This window comes from Amblyomma mixtum, chromosome 5 (assembly GCF_055824585.1).
Source record: "Amblyomma mixtum isolate Tamu chromosome 5, ASM5582458v1, whole genome shotgun sequence".
Taxonomy (NCBI): domain Eukaryota; kingdom Metazoa; phylum Arthropoda; class Arachnida; order Ixodida; family Ixodidae; genus Amblyomma; species Amblyomma mixtum.
The window spans coordinates 104000965-104022323 of NC_143016.1; the positions used below are offsets into that span (position 1 = coordinate 104000965).

At 48.5% G+C, this 21359-nt stretch overlaps 1 protein-coding gene and 1 long non-coding RNA gene across 4 annotated transcripts in view; one reads left to right on the plus strand and one right to left on the minus strand.

Moving 5' to 3' along the window:
• The window catches only part of LOC149343244 (uncharacterized), a 127821-nt gene extending 119826 nt beyond the window's left edge, over window positions 1-7995 (minus strand). Inside the window, exon 1 of the long non-coding RNA XR_016283111.1 lies at window positions 7760-7995. This is a non-coding gene — a long non-coding RNA (uncharacterized LOC149343244). The remainder of the gene's footprint in view (window positions 1-7759) is intronic.
• Window positions 1-21359, plus strand: part of Epac (Exchange protein directly activated by cAMP) — a 518190-nt gene that overhangs the window by 268679 nt on the left and 228152 nt on the right. The gene's annotated exons all lie outside the window — the stretch shown is intronic.

Below are 21359 nucleotides of genomic sequence, written 5' to 3' on the forward strand. Positions count from 1 at the left end.
GGCCTACGTTGTGCGTGGGCGGGTCCAAGTCACGTGATTCTCGGTAGCGAGGTTTCGTAAATCAGCAGGCGCTAGCTGCTTTACAAATTGGCTGCTGCCATTCAAGTAGAGTGCAAGGCGCGGCACCCCGCTGCAAATCGAGCAGAGAGACACAAGGATGAGCAGCATGATGGCGAATTAAGAGCGAAGATGCAAAGGCAGAGGTGTTAGTTCAGCGCGTCCATTTAATTCCAGAGGAGCACAAGACTGCAGCGCGTTAGCTCACTTTGTGCTTGCGACGTACCTGTGGTATATTCATGGCGTGCTCGGTTCAGCTGCGAGGTCCGTCAAGTTGGCCAGCTGCTAGCTGCGTGTTCTGCGTTGCATGCTTGCAGCGTGCTCACAGTTCAGAAGAAGGCCAGCTTTTTCGAACTTGGGAGTGTCGGTGGCACGGGCTAGATGAGCATGCTTCTGTTTGAAAGTATGCTAGTTGATGAATTTACGTCGAGGCCAGCTCTGCTTGCTGGAGGTAGATGACCTTCGTCATCGACTGGTAATGAGCTTGACGCACAATAGCGGGGGCATATCAGCTATAGGCGTGCACCTCAGTCGCAGGATGCGCAAATAGGCTTGTAATTTTTTACTGTATGTTGATTCGTTCAGCAACTATACGTTACGGAATGTAACATATAGCTATATGTTACGACATGCAACGCATGATCTACACTGTAACCTGCAAGTGTCATGCGGCCTACACTCACATGTACTGTGGGTAGTTTCGCTTTATCTTGAACGCTCTTTTTTATTACCCAGTGGATCGCATTGGGCTGTTTCCATTGAGCTATTCTGAGTGACGATTGTTCCTTTTAGGGTGCGTCGATACCGTAGCCTGAATACGCAGCGCCTACAACCTGTGATCAGAAACATTCCTAAACCCATCCATCATTCGATAAAAAAATATGGACGGATATTGACATCCTCCCCGTGTCTCCAGAGTGACATGTGGAGAAAGCTTAAGCCTTCGCCTTGTTAGAGCATACTGTTGTTTAAGAAATAACGTTGAATTTCTTGGCTGCTTAGCGCAGTATATTGTACCACGAACGAGCCATGAACTAGACCGTGGAACCGAATGTGTTCAAAGCGCAAAGTTGTAGACTCGCCATTAAGAGGCACATATTATAGCCAAACGTCTCCTAAAACAAATACCATTTTAATTTCTAGAACCATCATTGAATTCAAATTGATCATCAGAGTAGTTAAGATTTTATAAATGCACAGATCTGCTGACGCGGTCGAAAGTGCGCCCGAAAGCGAATATCGAGGCGCTAAATATTCGTAACCGATCTTACCAGCGTTTATGGCCGAGGCTCGTATTCCGGAATTGTACCCTTCTTATTGGATCGAATAAATGTTTTACACCATCACCGCCATAATCATCATCATCCATTAAGTGAACATGTCTGAACGGGCATAGCCTTAAATAGGCGCGTTAGTTTCGATGAAGCTCTCAGCGCATTTAAATCAAGCACAGCACCCTGTTTCCGATTTCCCGCGGTTTAATATCAATCGCAACTATTTACGGATTAAATTCTATAATATTTTATTTCGCATTGCCATTATTGATGCAATAGCAAATGTAGTTTCAGCAGAAGTGACGTAACAAGAAATACGGGTCAGCTATCGTTAAGAAGCGGGCCATGCACACCGCATAAGGGGCTGCCACCAATCGGCGGTTACCGATGTGAACATTTACAATAAGTGGACACTTCCCGAAAACGGGGTTCGAGTGGGCATCGAATCCGACGGGCGACCCCTTTTTTTTTTTGCTAAATATATCCGCATTGTTTCCGATATTTTTACACACACGACACATTAGTTTTTGTTGTTTTTTTTCTGCCGTACAGAGTATTCAGACCCCACTCCTTTTACATCCTCCCAACGGCAAGCACCGCACTGACTCTTGTCTGGCGGCGGTATCGTAACGTAGCAGGAGCCCGCGCAATGACAGGGGCTGCTACTCAGCCAGCCGCGAAACAAAGGGACAGGAGATAAAGGACAATATAAAATACGGATAGGGACTACATAGGAGGAGGAAGGGGACGGTGCTTCCGAGCGGCAGCTTCTCTCCTGGCGGCCTGGCCTGCGCAGCAGCGGAGGTAACAGCAGCAACAACGGAAGCTGCAGGAGCAGCAGCAGGCGCGCGAGCATCCGCTGGAGCTGCTTCAGCAGGAGAAGCAACAGGAGCAGGAGCCGGCGGCGCGTGTGAGCGGAGCGGGTCGATGCCAGGAGACCTTTAGCGAAAAACCGCGCGGGGGCGGCCTTCTTGTTCCTGCTGCTACTCCGTGAGGGGCAAGAAGACGGCGGGCAAGGACGACGTGGCCTCCATTGCTCAAACACCAACAGCGCGTGATGACGATGCTTTGGAGAATGGACGGCACCGTACGGCGTCGGTACACGCCCCCCTGAGACTCCTGCTATAGGTCGGCCGAGCGCTGCGCTAACGACGATAGCTCGCTTTCTTGCCCGCTCGCTCGCTTACTTGCCTGGCTGGGCGAAGAAGAGAAGCGGCGGTAACTGCAGCTGTGTTTTCTCTCGTTGGCGGCGGTGATGCGGAGACGCCTCTGAGACGTTGGCGGAAGTACGCAGGGAAAGGGGAGGAAGCGTGGGTGGTGAACTGGAGAAGTGGAGGACTGTCCGCCCCCCGCCCCTCCGTAGCGTAGCACGTTCATTCACCCGGCACGCGACGCAAGGTCTCCGGTTTCCCTGCCATTGTGCTCTGGTTTCAGGACGAAAAGAAATACCAGCAGTGTCGGCCGTCGTTGGGCCGAAGAAGTAAAGGCCGTCTATTTACCATTCTTAGGCGGCTTCGCCGTAGGGAATGCAAGCAGCATGGTCAGGTTTTCGTCGCCAAAAATGTCACGAAATACTTTACTTTTGTCACACCCGTGTAGTTCCAACGATTGTCACCAGAGTTGGCAAGAGTTTTGTCCATTTCTGCGTTTTGTAATAAGACGTAAACCTCAGCATGGTCAGTCCACATTCCCTCTTGAAACTTGTTCACGAAGAAGTTGGTTTATCGTTTTATTGGTTTATAGGGACGCCGTAGTGAAGGGCTCCGGAAATTTCACGGAGAAGTGGATGGCACCAGGGCGAGGCTGGGGCATTCAACCCGTGTGTTTGGCTCGGTAGAACGTAGGAACTGAACGCTTGTGGAAGCTGTCGGGTCGCCATCGTAGCTTTCGCTCTACCGCGAACGATTTCCGAAGCAGAGCATAATTGGACCTCAGAGAGCTACGCATACAATTGCGATCTGAACTCGCTTTATTGTATATGCAACGCGCGAGTGGATACGAATACCCGGACAGCGAATAATTAGTCTATAATCGCTAGCTTCCGTTAACGTGGAGACATGTGACCAAACATTATAATTATTTGTCTGTCGGTCCGTAATTACTTGCTTCCGTTACCACACGCGCCCGCGCTTCGCAGGTGCTGTGTCTCTCCGCCGCTATTTCGGCAGTCAAGAGTCGGCGCTGCATTTAATGAGATAAAGTGGAAAGAAATAGCGATGTTTTCTTCATTACATAGCTTAAAGGTATTGAAACCAATGTGCAGTTTCGGGAGATGCGGTGCAATAGAAATGGTTACTTAAAGGCGCATCGGTTATTGGCTTAGTTATTTTTACGAGGCCTGAAAAGCTCAGCTTAAAGAAAAACGCAACTGTCTATTAATTCTGTAATGCAGTCTGTATGATGCATATAATCATTTTGGGCTTCGTGCATCCTTTCCTCGGTGGTTATTAACAACGTATGATTTTCATGAGTTTTCACAGCTCACCAACGTGACCGAAAATGGAGGCTCACTAAGAGACTTGATATTAGATGCAGGACGGCACGCGGTTTTATGGAAACGATAGGATAGGGACAACTTCTGGTAAGCGTAGCCTACGGAAGAATTTAGAGTTGCAGATATCATGGCAGATATCGAGCAGAAATGAACACAGGCGAAACATGCAACGCGGCGAGCAGATAACTGATGCCAGTTTGGGGAAGCAAGGTAGATTCTAAGTGAAGTCAGTGCAAGTGGATGAGGGAGAAAGAAAGTGTATGTGTGTGTGTGTCTTAAAGAAAGAAGGGAGAAGCTGCAGTTCGTTCTGGATTATACGACCTGCCAGGCAACGCCAGGCTTCATAATGGGCTCCTCTTTCTCGTGAGTGCAGCACTGGAGGCGGCAGGGATTTATGAAGTGTGCCCTGCGATGCGTTCTTCGATCCGATGCCGAAGTCAATAAAACTGCCGAGACGTGAAGTAATGCACATCTGTTATATGACGTAGTAGATGAATCACCTCACTACACCTAGCTCTACGGTACGGCCAGTGCGTCAGAGACATTGCAACATTCATATGTTAACCAGGTGACCACATCGTGTTGCTCCTGAATTCGGTTCTTTGCGCACAAGTGGCAGTTACCTAGTTTTGTCTGAGAGCTGCTTCAAGGTCGAGCTGAAATGCGGCGTTTAAATGTGAATCGGCTGATGCTGCAAGCCGAGGCACGCCTACTGTAACAGCTTCACATCTCAAACTGCTCATAGTTCGCTGCAGTGACTGATAAATATTCATTGCCGAACCTCAGTTGCGTACGCGGAAACTTCAGGTATGAAGACGATGAAACGGAACTGAATTCGTCTTTCTTTCTAGTAAATATGCGACTCCGAAATCTGTAACGTACGCTAGGCCATGGAGCATTGCTTTTATAACACCTGCTTGAGCGAGCGGTGCTCTCTTTTAGGGCTACCATATCGCTCTAGTAAAATTACTATTCTAGGAGTAGCTGTATAAAAGTCTTGGAGATCCGCCGCGGTGGCTCAGTGGTTATGGTGCTCGGCTGCTGACCTGAAAGACGCGGGTTCGATCCCGGCCGTGGCGGTCGAATTTCGACGGAGGCGAAATTCTAGAAGCCTGTGTACTGTGTGATGTCGATGCACGTGAAAGAACCCCAGGTGGTCGAAATTTCCGGAGCCCTCCACTTCGGCGTCTCTCATAGCCTCAGTCGCTTTGGGACGTTAAACCCCATAAAACCAAAACCAAACCAAAAAATTCTTGGAGACTCTATCTTGCTGAAATTATTCATGTGTGGACATCATCTGCATTCTCTGTAGCACATGCTTTATTGGCAAGTTACGACCGTTCATCGTTGTAGCGATAGTGACTATTGAATAACAGGGCCCAAGAAGGGAAGAAAGAAATGGTTACAGTTGTGAGCAAACAAAGAAGCGTTTACTGTCTGGCGACCGTCAAGCAGCTTGTTACCGTTTACGCTATTAAGTGCAGCACCGAAGCCCGAGACCAGAAAGAGACGCCAGCGCTGTTCATGCCTTGAAGCATTTGTACACATTTCGCCTCCGTGTTTGGAGCCATAGAACGGCGCACCACATGGCTTACGCTTTAGATTCTTCATGTTCCATCATCAATAAGGCAGGAACAAATGTTCTTCCGTTTAACCAGGGAGTATACCATCCTCATTCGGTCCAATTCTGGAAAACCCCTTGGTGGGGTTTCAAGTCACGAATATGTTGAACACAATTTTCCTTCGTACGCTTTGCACGCGATGTCTGAGACACATGCACACCATTTAAAGTTTTTAAGGCGGAAGCCTTTAATGTCTCATCGTTGTAAGCAGCAGTTGTCGACAGAAAATGTCACGCTTTTCAATTGGTGGAAACGGTCGTGACGTCACAGTGCGCGAATTTCAAACGGGACCAATTGCACTTTGGCTAGTAACCATACAACCAATTGAAGGGATCGTATAGTGATGCTCCAAGTGGAACTGAGCTTAGTTAATTGCTTAATTACCCAATTAGCCTGATTAGCTTTACTAGTCAGGCCATATAAATAAATAAAAGCGATTAAGAAATTGGTCGAGCTCAGGAATCGAACCCCGGTCTTCGGCGTGAGAGACGAGCATGCTATCCACTCCGCCATGCCAGCTCGATGGTTTGGAATGAACAAAGGCGCGTCTAGTGAATACGGTGTCTTCACTCACTCTCATCCTCCCCCATTCCCTTCCGGCGAGGTTTAGGTGTCCACCGTGTCAGTCAAACCCATCTATCCCCCCCAACCCCACCAGAGAGGACTGGGAGGCGGCCCTGCTCGGCTGTCAGGACCTAAAGACCCAAAAGGCCTTGGTTCACCGGACGCGGGCGGCGTTGCTTGCCAATGGGGCCCCGGAAAAGGGGCTCCACCTAGTATTGTTAGGGGAAAGGGCCAATAGGGCCTACCCCAGTCACCTCTCTGTAAATATTTATTGCATTATAAATGTTTTTCACCACCACCACCGACAAATGAGAGACAGATACATTTCCTTTCCTAAAAAACCTATTTACCGACGAGCGAGGCGTAGAACAGAATGGACGATAGCGTTCTATGGACTCCATGGCAGCGTTGCAAGACGCTGTCGCGTTCCACTCTTAGGGGCGAAGCTTAACATCTTAACCACACATCAGTGACCACACTTTAGGTCAAAAAAGTGCCCCCTGAATTTTGACGGGTGTCCACCGTTATGTGTGAGACAGTTACTCCTTTCCTCAAATACAACTTTCATTTTCTTCATTACGGCTCCTCTTTATCTGTCTTCTTTCACTCCCACCTCCCTTCCTCTACGGTGCGGTTCAGGTGTCCACCGAGATGACAGAGAATTACTGCGCCATTTCCTTTCCTCAAAAAGCGTTGCGTTCAAAGGGCAAGGCATCGCGCCGAACGGGTGGTGGCGTTCCGTGGACTCCCGTGGACAACGCGCTGTCGCGTTCCACTCCTAAAGGCGAAGCTTAAGCGTCATTAATTAGCAGTTAATTAGTATTCAGACATTAATCAGCAATTAACAATTAGTGATTTGCCATCACTTAGTAATTAGTACTCAAATATATGTGACGCCACCAGTGCCACAGAAAGAGCGAAGGTGGTGCGGAAAACCTTTCCGCCTCTACCCACTTTAGACAGTCAAAGTGCCCCCTGAATTTTTTTTTTCTCTCACAGCAATGCATAGTTTCTACCTGAGCGTTTTCGACCACAGTGGTGGCTTAATGATTTGAGCATCCGCTTCGCACTCGGAAGATGAGGGGTTAAATCCCCAGTGCCGCTGGCTACCCGCGATGTTTTCCGGTGGGTGCAATCTTTTCCCTGGCCTGGTGCTTGTATTTTCCGGTGCAAAATGATTCGCAAAGTGGGTCTTTGACCCCAATTCGTCCAGACCAAGAAACACATTAGCCATATCGCTTTTTGTCCAAGCCCGCCTTACGCCATTAAAATCAAATCATCGTCCTCATATTTGTGTCTTTCCCTTCGTCATTTTTTCGTCACACTCTGTATATATGTAACTGGCGGCTCCTTTTGTAGCTGTCGGTCCCTCCATGACTGCGCGTTTTTTTTTCGTTTTTTTTTTTTTTTATGGTGAAGCAAGTCTCTGCCTTCACTTCACAATCGAGCCAGAAATCCACAATATTCTTGTCATCCCTTCACGGCCCCTCCTTGGGCCCCATAATGCGTGTTTCCGTCTTGCGGAAGAAAACTACGCGCGCGCACCCTGTACACATGCACGTGGTGTTCGCGCGCGCATCACCGCGTTCCTTGAGAACGCGCAGCACAGTTTCTTTGGAGAAGCGGCGGTATTTTTGGAAATTGGGTCAGCGCTTGGCCCACCCCCCAGGGAGATAGCCCCGCGGTGCCGGGCGAAGATTAAATGTTTGCCGCGGTGGCGGGCAGCGGAAGAAAAGATAAATATTGACCTTTGAGGCTGCCAGGGCTTCGGGCTCGTGGCCGTCGAGCGCGCCACAGCGAAATCCGAGCGATGAAGAATGATCCCTGCGGTGAATCTTCCCGCTAGGATGCTCCCGATTGCCCGGCCATTGTTATTCCCGTTACTATCGGCGCCGGTGGCGCATTTGCCTTCCTTGTGCAGCCGCGGTTATCAACGTGGAAAAATAGGTTAAAAGTAAAAAAATGTAGGACAGCCGCCGATCACTCGGACGCCTGGGACCCCGGATGCTTCCGCTCCTGTCTCAGGGACTGTTCCACGGGGGCTGCTTTGCAAGCGCAATCTGTCATCGCTGCCTCAGCAGCGACGCGAAGAGGGCGGGAAGAGGCTTATTTGGCGTCGCTCGAAGTGCCTGCGCTGCCTCTCCCTTTCCCTCCCCTCACCCACTCCCGCCATCTCTCGGTGCTTATTGCTCAACTCTTTATCGAGACTACCGTCATTTCTTTCTTGCGGCTGTCGTTCCTTAAGTGACGGGATCCTGAATGATTACTCGCTGTTGTTCTTCCTTCTCACCTGTTTTGCTTTTCGTGTGAGTGTCTGACACTGTCCTTGGGCATGGGAAGTAGTTTCATTTTCGCAACCCTCCCAAAGGGTTCGCGAGTAATTGCAGTTGGCCCGCTGTGGGCTGTCGTTTGTCACAACTCGTGACGGCTGTATGTAATCTTTTTTCCCTCTTGCTCTCGAACGTGACCTTGCCCCAGTAGAATGCGAGAAAGGATGCGGAAATTTAGTGTTAGCTAATACTATTGCGCCTTCACGAATGCACCTGACTCATTGCCCATCCCTTTGTCTGCCGTACTGAATATAAGAAACGCCTCTCTTCCCGTACGACAGTCTGGGCTCTCTCCCTCGCATTACGGCCTCGCGTTACGGTTCCCAGTGACGGCCTCAGGAACATCTCTTCACTGTTCAAGAAACTTTGAGTCTCAGATGTTAACCTCATTCATATAGCATTGCTACCTTTCTTCTCTATCTTCTTTTCTTGAGTCCGCTTCATTTTGCCCTTCTCTCAGCTCTTCCAGAAATTTTTCAAGTGTCTGACAGTTTTCGCTTCTTCCAACAAGCGATACCCGAGAAATCAGCCGTATGCTTCCTTCGCTTCGGTTCATAATAATTACGACCTGTACCACAACCACAACCACAGCCACCATCGCCGCCGCTATCATTCGAGCTTTTTGGTAAAACCAGCTGCTTAACTCCTCATAGAGCATATGTTACAAATTCTGCCGCTCTGAGTGCCCAGAAACTCAGAATTTAGCTAACTTACAAGCCTTAGCAGCTATCGTAGGAATGAATGCAAACTATGCTACTTTGTACTTAAGTAGAGGGGATTCTTAAGTGGCTGCGCTGAACTGCATTAACAATTAATTTATTGTACGTTTCAAGAAATACATAGGGACTACTGACGAAAAAAAAATGAACGAAAACGAACAAAGAAAGGAGGCAAAATTAAAAGATGTAACCACTACATTCTTTACCTTCTCAGACATCTCACCAACAACAGTACGCTTGTGCGCCGCTGTTCTTGCAAGTGCGCAATTTCTTTACCTAATGAACGGTTGGACTGCTGCGGTAGGCATGTAGCTGCGCGTACGAATTATTTAAATAGAGCGATTTCGTTCAGTCATGTACCAACTGTCCCACCTGAACACCTTTGTGCTTTGTGGTGGTCATGCTCCTGTGATGTCATAATTTTTTTTCTCTTCAGTTCACGCCTCACTCGCGTAGCATCACGCAGAATCATCTTTCCGATTTCATTTTTACCGCCGTAAGCTAGTACCCTACACGATTTAACTGAGCAGTGGACGACGATACCTAATCCTTTCTTCCTCCAGATGAAGGTTATCGGGCAGTAAGTCGTCTCCGCGCATGCTTTACGTGACCTCGAATTAAATCTGGCTGGTTAAGGAAACGTATGCATTATTCATAACACAGCGCCGTAGCAGTCGGTTTCGCCGTTTTGCCGGCTAACCAGCTTTGCCAGCTTCTCTGTCCCGGGCCTTTTTATCTCTGCTTCTTAACGTATGATACTTCTCCGCCTCAGTCTTCAGCGCTTGCACGATCCAAGCTATTTATTTTGTTTCGAAACGCAAGGACAGACACAGGAAAAAGGAAAAAACAGCGGGCTGGCAACTGCCACCAGTAGTAAAGCAGCGCCTACCTCTACCAGAGAGGACAAAGAGAGGATAACAAATGAGGGAGGAAAGAGTGCTGAGAGCGTCTACGCTGCGTCGTGCCCAGCACGATCAATAAGGAAAGCAAAGGTCCACTCAAGAGAATAAAAGGCGAGAAAAGTAAAAAAAAATAACAAAAGAGGATGGTAACGTCAGTGTATTTTAATGGCGCAGGAACAGATGTGATCAAACAACACCATGGCACTAGCTATTTTTCGACTACAGAAGGTCGGATTTCCCGAGAATTTCGTCTCAACGGAGCACCAGGCCAGGGCAAAGTTTGTACCCATTCTATCACCGGTCGGTATCCGGCGCCACTGGGGATCGATCCCCCCACCCCCCGCATGCGAGGTGGCTGCGGCGCTAGACCAAAAGGCACACAGTGCAAAGTGTTGAGCACAAAAAAAAAAAAACTGGCACTCTGCCGAAGTGAAGTATGAAACATGCTACAAAGTAGTATGCGTGTAGTATGTATGTAGTAACATGTAGTATGGAGTATGCAGCATGAAGCGTGCAACAATGAAAATTTTAGCTTACTGGCAGAATGGCGAAAAGTTTGTCGCTTTGTTCACTTGGTTAACGAACACTGTCCTAAAAATTCACACCAAAAGATTCTTTTTATTGACTGGCGGTCTGAATAGAAAGAATGCAGACAAGTTTTCAAAAAAGAAAGGGACAGAGCGTAGAAAGTAATCTAAAGAGAAAGAGAGGAAGGCGAAATTGCATCCCTCGTCTTCATTTTTGCTGACGCTCCGGATATCAGTTGTCCCTCACCATCCTCCCTAAAAAGGCAGAATAATGGGAGGAATGGGGAAGGGGGGTGGAGGCGGCGGTTAGCAGTGGCCGGTAAATGACTGGCGCATTCTCCTCGGCTCAGGCGAAAATATTCAGAAGAAAAACAAAGAATAAAAGGAACGGCGTGGAAGATAGCGAACAGCACCAAGGGGCGTGTTATCAACAACGTCAGCCTGGATAACCAACGCAATCGGTCACGTCGACGTAGCCGGGTCCTCTGCAGTGCCGAAAAGAAAAAAAAAACTGACTCGGCACCGGTCTTCCGGGTCTTCGCCAGCAGCCAGCCGCTCCCTCATCTTTGGTTCTAATTTCTGTTTCGTTTTTTGTCTTCATATTTGTGGCTTGAATTGCCTTTTCTTCCTTAAATTTAACTTCGAGACTCCCAGGGGGCCTTGGCTACCCAAGATGTCACGGGGTCTAGTGGCAGAGGAAAGGTTGATGAATTGGGTGGGATCTAGAGCTTGTTTAAAGCCGGCTGGAAAACTTTTGACATCGTAAGCCTCCCTTACCTCGCCTGTCATTACACAGAAGTCGCAGGGGACACTATTTCCACTTACTCTTCTTCGTTTTTTGCATCTGTCTTCCATTCCTGCTATCAAATCTTTGTTTTAGGCTTGCATCGGTGGTTAGACCCGAAGAAACCATTGGAAGTCGTGACGTTCAATTTACGGTACCCGCGATTTGCTGGAAATAAATATCCGCTGGATTTCTTTTGACCTTCACACATAAGCGTCTATAAAGTTCATGTCTTTTAGCCTAATTCTTATTCCTTCCGCGGAATGAATTCTGTGGATGCCCCCCCCCCCCCCCCCCCTCACTTTTTTACTTCGAAGGCTGCTTGAAGTGTTATGACAGTTTATTGTCATTACAATAACAAAAAACGAAGCCTTACTATTTGCTACGTATTCCGCTGACCCCACTTGATGTGTTTTGGTATATTCACCTCGACGGCTACTTTAACTGGAGAGACGTTACAGCTTGCATAATTCTAGCTATTTGCAACGAGGGAAGCGCTTATGTAAGCGGTTTTTTAGCAAACGCCAGCAGTACTTGATGCGTCATATAACTTCTTGGCCTGCCGCGTAACAGTTAACGAACCATTAGATACTCAACAGGATCCGTGATCTTTCGCCGCACAACAGTGATAAATTCATGAACGAGAGGTTGCGGAACGCAGCTTTATATTACGTCGCGGTTACTGGTGAGATTATTGCTTGGAGGTTTTACGCAACTGTAAACTATAGGGTGGAACAGTAATGTGCGGTGTGATGCAAAAGATAACACTCGACTGAGGTCAGGTGAGCAATTAACGCTAACCAAGTTTATGTAAGATAACTCGATGTTTGGGGACCTACTCAGTTCCTTCATCAGATGTGGTTTCGGGTGAGTTGCAGCCTGGATTTTTAAGCCCACGAGTAGTCGAGTAGCAGGTCACTGAACGTAAACCGTGCGTGTAGGAAGAGGAAAGGGTTTTTACGAAGAAAATAACATTAGCCTATGTTTGTTCAATGTACCACGACTCACGCAAAAAGCTCCTTGATGATTAAAGAGGCTAGTGAAGAACAGAGTAGGTTCCACAATTTCGTGTTATCGTGCAGGCACTTCATTGGCGTTCATTTATTTCATAAAATAAACGGTGAGACACAGCTTTCACTGCGCTAATAAGTTACGGTTACTTGAAGCACTCTGTCCGCACTATTTTTGGACCTACCATTGCTGTTGACAATACTGCACTGTTTGACGGTAATATCTGGCAGGACAACACCGTGCAGCGGATGGGCCCTAGGTGTTCCTGTAGTATGTGACGACGGAAATGTTTTCCGCCTCGCCGATACCCACTAAGTCTCACCGTCCCAAATCTATTTGTCTGCTTTTTTTCCCGCGAGTTTGCTCTTTTCTCTGCTCCCCTGATGCTAGTTTACGTTTGCCTCTGATTCGTAGAGAAGCGTACTGGCAATAAAGAGAGACTGCAGCTGTGCTCACTGCCCTTTGTCGAAAATCGGTTCCTCTTACAGTGGTCGTATTAGCTGCGTGCTTTTTCTTTGCAAATTGAGGCCTATGTGAACCCTGCTTGCACGTGTACCATTCAACTAGACATTGAAGCTTCCGCCTTCTATTTTAAATGACGCGGTGCTGAAGCGAGAGTTTTGACTACCAATTCAAAGAACAACAGAAGCCTGTACACATTCGGCGTGTACCTGCTGTGCTAGTCGTTTGCACCCACCGCTTAGGTTCGTCCGCTTCCGCATTGTGCAGCTCGTCACAAAACTCGCGCATTTGATTCCCGACCAAGACAGCTGCATACTGGTGGCAACGGAACGCGAACTCCTTAGGCCATCATTGAAATATCAATGCGCAGTAATGCATTCCAGGGACTCGAAATCAGTCCACGACAGGAGTCCTAAGCGGTGTGCCTTTTTTAGCCCAAGTATGGTTCTGGCTCTTATGAACAAAGCTGCATGAATAGAACATGCAAATAGAGGTGAAGTTTTCGTAAGCAATAACCCCAAGTTGGCTTTTATATATACACGCATGTTTAGTCACGCCTCGGCCCTGCAGATGTTAGACTAAAGTATGGTGGTAGCATGAGTGCTATCAAAAACCCAAACAAACAAAGAGAGGAGGACTGTCGCTTTGGGACGTTAAACACTCATAAACCACCATCCTAATTCGTCTGCAGAGGAGGAAGGAGCCGCCATCGCTCTTGCTCTGGCCCACTCCACCATTGACAAAAACATACCCGAAGTTTGCACAGATTCCCAGGCCGCGTACCGCCACCAGCTAAAGGGCGTGGCGACGCCAGCCACACACCGTATTCTTGCCACAGCCACACCTCTCGACCGAACGGTTACTCTGTCGTGGATCCCTGGGCATGCCTCGATCCACGGTAATGAGCGCGTTCATGCGCTGGCCCAGGAACTCTCCTCCCGGACCCCGGACGATCAGACACCCAACCCTGCGCAAGCGGCCCCATCGGTCTTTTCTAGATATCATCAAATCATCACATTCTACAAACTCAGCATCATAACATTGCCGCCACCCCACAGTACCTTGTCGCCCTTATTCAATGGCGCATGGCGACCATTATAGACAGGCTGCTTTATTTCACCCTACCGTCTCTCATACTTTCACCCCACCTTTCCTCCTAATTGTAACACCTGTGGCGTGCCCAGATCCACTTTTTCACTTGGTTGGTAACAACTTTATTCACTACCTTTGGGAATTTCCTTCCCCACAGGCATTAAGTACCCCCCATCCTCAATCGGAGTCATTCTTCCTGGAAGGCTGCTTTACGGACCGCTCAGCCCGCCGGCCAGAAATGGCTGGTGGATCGGGCTTTACGTGAAGCACAAGCCCATGGACTCCTGCACCAGTAGGGGACCACCCTGGAAGATTTTTTTTTTTTTTGTCTGATAAAAGTTGTTTCCATCCATCCAACCCCCATAAACCAAACCAAGCCATTTGCGTGACACGGCGGGGATGCCTCTATTTCCGGGAAGCACCGCTTCGGCCACATTTTCAGGCATCCTATTGCTGACCCACGCGCGCGCGCTTTCCGAGGAGAGGGGGGGGGGGGGGGGGGGAGTCTCTTGCAATCGAATTCATGACAATGGGCGGAACGAAGATGTCAGGAAATGCGGCTCACGTCAGCTGCGACCATGCGTGCCCGTGACATTTCGCGGGCCTTGCGCAATCACTTCCGCCTACATCACAGAGCGTCCTCTGTCTCTGCACATGCCTATCGCAAAGGTGCGTAATGAACTGGCTGAGCGCATGCACTCGTATTCAATAGACATTATCGCGCGCCAGCCGCACTTTGCCCTTCGTAAGCAATGTCGTTCGTAATTTGTTCTAGTGCGTTCAAGACTTTTGATTCGGGCTTGTGGAGGCTCAGTGGTTATGGCGCTCGGCTGCTGAACCGAAAGATGGGGGTTCGACCCCTGGTCGTGCCGGTCGAATTTCTATGGAGGCGAAATTTGAGATGCCCGTGTAATGTGCGATGTCTGTTCTTTGAATTTTTCCTCTCACATCTGTGAACTCTCGTCTGTCTGCACGTGGCAGTGATTGTCTCAGCTGGAAGCAGTGGGTAGGCCCTTGCACTCTCCTTTTCACCCTTCCTTCAGTCGCAACAACAACAGCATAAAGACGTTTCTGCGCTGCCTGAAAAAGTTCATTGCAGGTTTCGGCTTCCTTCTCAATTCGCTATGAGAAAAAATAAGGTCTATTATAAGTCCTTAATACAGGCTTACTCACAGCAGCTCCTTATTAATTAATTAATTGATTTGTAGAGACGATGAAGATCGGCAGCTACAGCGACGGAGCCGACACCTGGCACGAGACGAGAGCGCCAACTGTTTGAGCCCGGACCAGTCGTTGCTTGCTCCACCTGACCTTCGCGACAGTTTTTCTCCTACACTGTGTAGAGCGCGGCTGAGACGCGACTATGCCCTGAACTCTGGGGGGCTCCCCGCATGTGTGTTTTTCTCGCGCCTTATCGTAAATCCCTGAGACAACCCGAGTCAATAAATTTCTCTTTAGTCATTCATTGGCCGTTCGGGCCCTGAGTTTTGTACAGGAAGGGTAAAAGGAAACACAATAAATAGTAAAAGGAAAGAGAAAAGGATCGGCGGTAAAAGGAAACTATACGATCCGCCGCGTTGCTCCGTGGTTAAGGCGCTCGTCTACCGAGACGGAATGCCCGGGTTCGAAACCGACCGCGTTTCGATGGAGGCGAAACGCAAAAGGCGCCCGTGTGCTGTGCGATGTCAATGCACGTTAAAAATTTCCCGGTGGTCGAAGTTATTCAGGAGACGAGCACTACGGCACCGCTTTCTCTCTTTCTTCTTTCACTCGATCCCACTTTCCTCCCTTCTCTAACGGCGCGGTTCAGGTGTCCGCCGAGATATACGAAACAGATACTGCGCCATTTCCTTTCCTCAAGCATTTATTTAACACAATAGATGGGACACTGTGGGACCTCTTTCTCTCTTTCTTCTTTCACTCCTACCTTCCTCCCTTCCCTTACGGCGCGGTTCAGGTGTCCGCCGATATATGTGAGACAGATACTGCGCCATTTCCTTTCCTCAAAAACCAATTCACCATCATCACTGTGGGTGCTTCACTTTTGAAGCCTACAGCGCAACACACGCGGAGGAGATCGCCATTGCTCTGGCTCTCACTAATCCCAAGACGAAACACATCATCACCGACTTGCGAGGGGCCTGTCGGAACTGTGAGCTGGGATGGGCTCCTACGCATCCCTGGAGCATACTGCAATCTAGCTGCCGATACGAAGGTTCAACTCCACGCAACCTGATTTGGGCGCACAGTCACCAGGGACTCCATGCAAACGAGCAGGCCGATCAGGCCGCCCGCGCGCTCTCTCCCCGGGCTATCTCCCTGTCCTTGGAAGCCTACTCCCAATCAGACAATCTGGCCCCTACATTCAAACACATCACCGATTACTACAAGGAGGAGCACCGGCGCTACCCGGCCCCTTGCGAGGGACTGGATCACGCTGACGAGAGCCTCCTCATCAAGATTTTCGCACGGTACTGAGCCCGGCGGTTCTTTCGCATTTCAACACATCCTTTGATGGCGCGTGCCAGTTCTGTGGGGAGGTGGCTGACACCTTCCCCAAGGTTTGGCCGTGCCAATCAAACCCATCCCCCCCAAACCCACCAGGGAGGACTGGGAGGCGGCCCTGCTCGGCTGTCAGGACCTCAACGCCCAAAAGGCCTTAGTTCAACGGACGCGGGCGGCGTTGCTTGCCAATGGAGCCCCGGAATAGAGGCTCCACGTAGTATTGTGAGGGGAAAGGCCAATAGGGCCCTACCCCAGTCACCTCTCTGTAAAACGTAATAGAAAAAATGGCTGAGGCTTAACTTGGTTAAGCCTGGAGAATGCGAAGCATCATCGTGTCGCGTAATTTGGAGGCGCACAACCACAGCGACGGCGCGAGGTGGGCCCCCGTTTCTCCACTGTCGTGACGTCATCAAGTCACGTGGTGTGACGTCATGTATCACGTGATTTGGAGGCGCACAACCACAGCGACGGCGCGAGGTGCGCCCCCGTTTCTCTACTGCCGTGACGTCAGCGTGTCACGTGGTGTGGCATCATCGTGTCACGTGATTTGGAGGCGCACAACCACAGCGACGGCGCGAGGTGGGTCCCCGTTTCTCCACTGTCGTGACGTCATCGTGTCACGTGGTGTGACGTCATGTATCACGTGATTTGGAGGCGCATAACCACGGTGAAGGGCTGAAGTGGTAGCTAAAGTAGTATGCTTCGCATAAAATGTTTTTCGCCACCACCACCGCACAGCAAGGCACGACTGAGCGTGCGACAATGAAAAATGAAAATCGGTTTCGAAGAAAGGAGCTGTGCTGCGCGATTTCAGTGCACGTTAAAGATCCCCAGGTGGTCGTAATTATTCCGGAGCCTTCCACTACGGCACCTCTCTCTCTCTCTCTCTCTCTTTCTTCTTTCAATCCCACTTTCTTTCCTTGCCTTGCGGAGCAGCTCAGGTGTCCGCCGAGATACGTGAGACAGATACTGCGTCGTTTCCTTTCCTCAAAAACCAATTTAACAATTTATTTGCGCGATATGCAAGAGCTTTCGCTGTCTGTCCAGGTTCAGCAGTAGTTAAACCGCAGCTAATTTTTGTAGTGGGGATTCCGTGTGCGTGTAATCTGAAAGGCTTCATGGGGGAGCAAATGTAAACAACTGTTCAAGCACGCAGTTTTAGCCATTGGAACGATATACCCTTCGCTCAGTGTGAGCAAAAAAAAATAAACGATGCGTGCTTTGACTATAAAGTCATAGGCGTTCCTTCTGGTGCTGAACGCATTTGTTCATGAAGGGCGAAATCTGAAGCGACACAGGTGCACACGTCCGTAAGGGAACGAGTGGGTTCACTACGAAGTGAAAGGCGCGGTAACTGTGTCAACCACGGCGGTGACCTGAAACACGCTGCGAGTGAGTGGATGATATAAGGGTGGAAAGAATCATAATTTCCATATAATGCAGAAATATTCATCAATTTCCTAACCGTACTGTGGCGTTACGTAAAAGATATTTGCGATTAGGTTCCCGCTGCATGTAACGCAAAACATGTGTGTCGAAGTGGGCTCGAAGTTTGAAAGTTTTAATATGCGCAAAAAAATGCGCACTAGCATCCTCACGGTTAGTTCTTATCGTACCCTAGTAGAATTTGAGTGCATAATGGGTTGTTAGTCTTTCTTTCCTTTCCCCGCACTAACACTGCTGGACTTCTTATTCGTTCATCCAGCCTAGTTTGTGAACATTCTGTGAATTGCACTGTGGTAAGCGGTCCTCTATCACATCCCTGTTAATTATTCGGGCAATATGTGAACAGATAAAGAGAAGAGGGCAGTGTAGAGCGCTGTTATGAACTAAACTGTGCAAAGAATTTAAAAAAAATTGACAGATAGCTGCGATAGTCGGTCATGCGAAATCGGAGCGCCGCTCTTCACACGCCACCTGCCGCCGCTGGCTGGGTGGCGTGTTGCGCTGCTAGCCCCCCTCCGGGGTCTTCCGGTGGCATCTACCTTCCGGTTGTCGACTCCTGCGTTCTTGCCGTGACAGGTGGCAACAAGTCACATGGATGGCTGGGTGGCGTGACAGGTGGTAACACGCCATCTGGGTGGTCACGCCACCTGAATGGCGTGTTACTACCTGCCACGCCACCCAGCCACGCAGGTGGTAAAACTTCGTCTGCCAGCGGCGGCAGGTGGTGCGAAGAGCTGCGCTCAAAATTTCGCATGACCGACTATCATAATCATCTGTATGTGTTTTTTATTGTTTACACAGTTTTTTTCCCTAACAGCACTCTGTCATCTTGTGTTTATCTGTTCAGATATTATCTGAATAATTAACAGGGCTGCGATAGAGGACCGCACATCATCGACACCAACAACGCCGACGGGTACTACGCGGAATGCGGGAATGGGCCCCTAAGAACTGTGCTCTAAAATAAATCGGGCTTATAGCTGCCGCATCAATTTTTATGAGTAAAAGGATTCGATGAAAGATTTCTTAGCATCACTTCCGGGAAGATAAAGTTTCCTTTGGTGCGTTGGCTTTGTAAAGCCGACGCTGAGAAATATTCATGAGAAAGTGGACTGCTTTCTTTAAAAATAGCGTTTCGGACAGGCTCTTTTAATTCAGTTTACTAAAAAAGTCCACCTTCCGAAGTGCAGTGTTTCGGGGTTTATCGAACGTGTGTTTTATTGTTGTTTTCTGACATAAATAGTTGAGGTGTAATTAGCGTAATCAGATTTTCCAAAATGGTCCATGCCTTTCATTAAAATGCTGCAAAGTCCCAAATATTATTTATACATTTTAAGGTCTGCTGTGAATTTAGTGGTTTTAAGAGTATACCAGCGCTATGCCTTAAGGGTGGTTCTTCTTTTTGTGCTTCTAAGCTGAAAACTTACGCTTCCTTTCCGCTCCTGAGGGATTTCGGAAGGAATATGTGCAAAATTTAAGAAACTAATCGTACACAGTGGACCAGTAAATGCAGGCAGATAACAATATCCATGCTTCTCTTGCTCTGCGACGGTGAGATGGTAAAGTTTACTGACACATAATAAACTACGTGATCCGTTCTAAATCTTTCTTTTCACTGCAATTTTTAAAAAATGCATGAAGAATGTACTCCCCAAGAGGGGAGATGTTAGCGTTGAGAGGAGCCTTTTTCGGGCGCCGAGTGGTTAACGCTGTGGTGTTAGTTTACCACACATCAAGGTAACGTTTTTTCGATTTAGTCGCAGGACATTCACAGGTTTGGGCACTTTAAGCCAAACACGCTCAATGTGCGCAGCACATGGCCGGGACCACCTTAGCCAAATATTACAGCTCGCCAAATCATTGCAAAACCTCCTATTATAACCGATGCTTGAATCTGTGACCTTCCTTGACTGAAGAAGACACCAAAGGGGTCTACAAACTGGCTCAATTAGATTAGAGCCCGCTATATTACGGGTGCTTTATGCTATTTTAGAAAAACGAAATCGCCAAATTATGGCGCACTTAAGTTGCTGCATGATGTGTTATGATTCCTGTCATAACATAACAGCTACATATAAAAAAAAGGGTTCATAACCTGAATGGTTTGTATAGATTACAACATAGACTGTGTTATGACTCCTGTATGCGACATAAAAAAAATTGTGTGGTTTAGCTCTGGTTAAACCTGGTTGGTTGCAAAAGCCTCTCCTACTCCGCTTTTCAAGACGTTCGGCCCGTTGTTCTTCTGTTTCCGCGGTACGCCTTTGTCTCTTAGCTTCATTCCGTCTAGCATGACTGGACTCACATTCTGAACTTGAAGTGGCTTGCTTAGCTGCTTCTCATTCTCGTCGTTTTCGCAAACGTTCTTCTTCTTGTTCCTCTGTTTCCTGGGTACGTTGTTTCAGCTTGGCTTCATTCCGTTTAGCTTGCCTAATCCCAGCTTCTGAGCTCGATACAGCTCGTTTAGCTGCTTCGGCTTCTCGTCGTTTCTGCAGTCGTTCTTGTCGTTGTTCTTCCGTTTCTGGCACGTTGTAACCTCTTTCTTGCATTCTTCCTAGCTTGCTTGGCTGTCGCCTTAGAGTTAGACTGTTCAGAAACAGTAACCTAGATTCAGATGTAGAGTCTTCGTCGGTGACTTCCATGGCGAGACTCCTCCAGGAGCGCGGCACACAAGGGCTCCTCCTGGCTGCGGTGGAGAGAGCAAGCTGATGTCACTCGTCGCCATAGCAACGGAGAGGCTGACGTCACACCATCTGTTAGGCGCGGCGATGGCTCCTCGAGGAGCAGGGGGGTCCACGGACCATGCGACGAGCGGTTAGACCTGACGTGGTGTTGCTTTCGCAATAAAATAGTGCTATATCATAGCCCACTTATATTACAACACGTTTATGACACTAGTATGCTTCTTAGGAACAACGGCAGTAAAACATGACCTACTTATGCTGAAAAATGCAATGTCATGACTCCTGTACACTACGCAAGAAAAGCTTCACCGCAGTGGAATATCCGTGGCGATTACTGAGGAGAAAAAATCCGCACCGTGCTCTCAGAATGATATGGCCGAGCTCAGGGCATTACCACCGCTGCATTTGTGTGAGGTCATTGACCACCTTTTGCCCGGGGAATACCCCTGACTGGCCGCAGTTATCGGCAGCTGTTGATTTCTGGCAAGTCGCAGCTGACAGAGGGCACTGAAGCGCGTCTGTTCACATTTCATGGGTCGTGCGACGCTGAATAACTAGCATTGGGCGCCTGAAGGTATTCCGCAGATTTCTCATCATCTAAGTCGCGGATATGGGATAATCGATGTATATGGCCGCCTGAAACAACCAGTGTGTCACATAGCGTCAAGAACTGCTGCCCCTAATTACACGTTCATGCTGCGTTCTTTTTAGTTATGTAAATGTACAAGGAAGGTTTCAGCAAATATCAAGTATAAAAATACGCATTTGTATGAATAGAAGTTTTTGCATCGAATATGTGGCGTCCAAAGTGTATTTTGCCACTCGCTGCTGCGCTAGTAAATGCTAGTTATGCAATGCATATCTCTTTTTTTTTCTCGAACAAAAA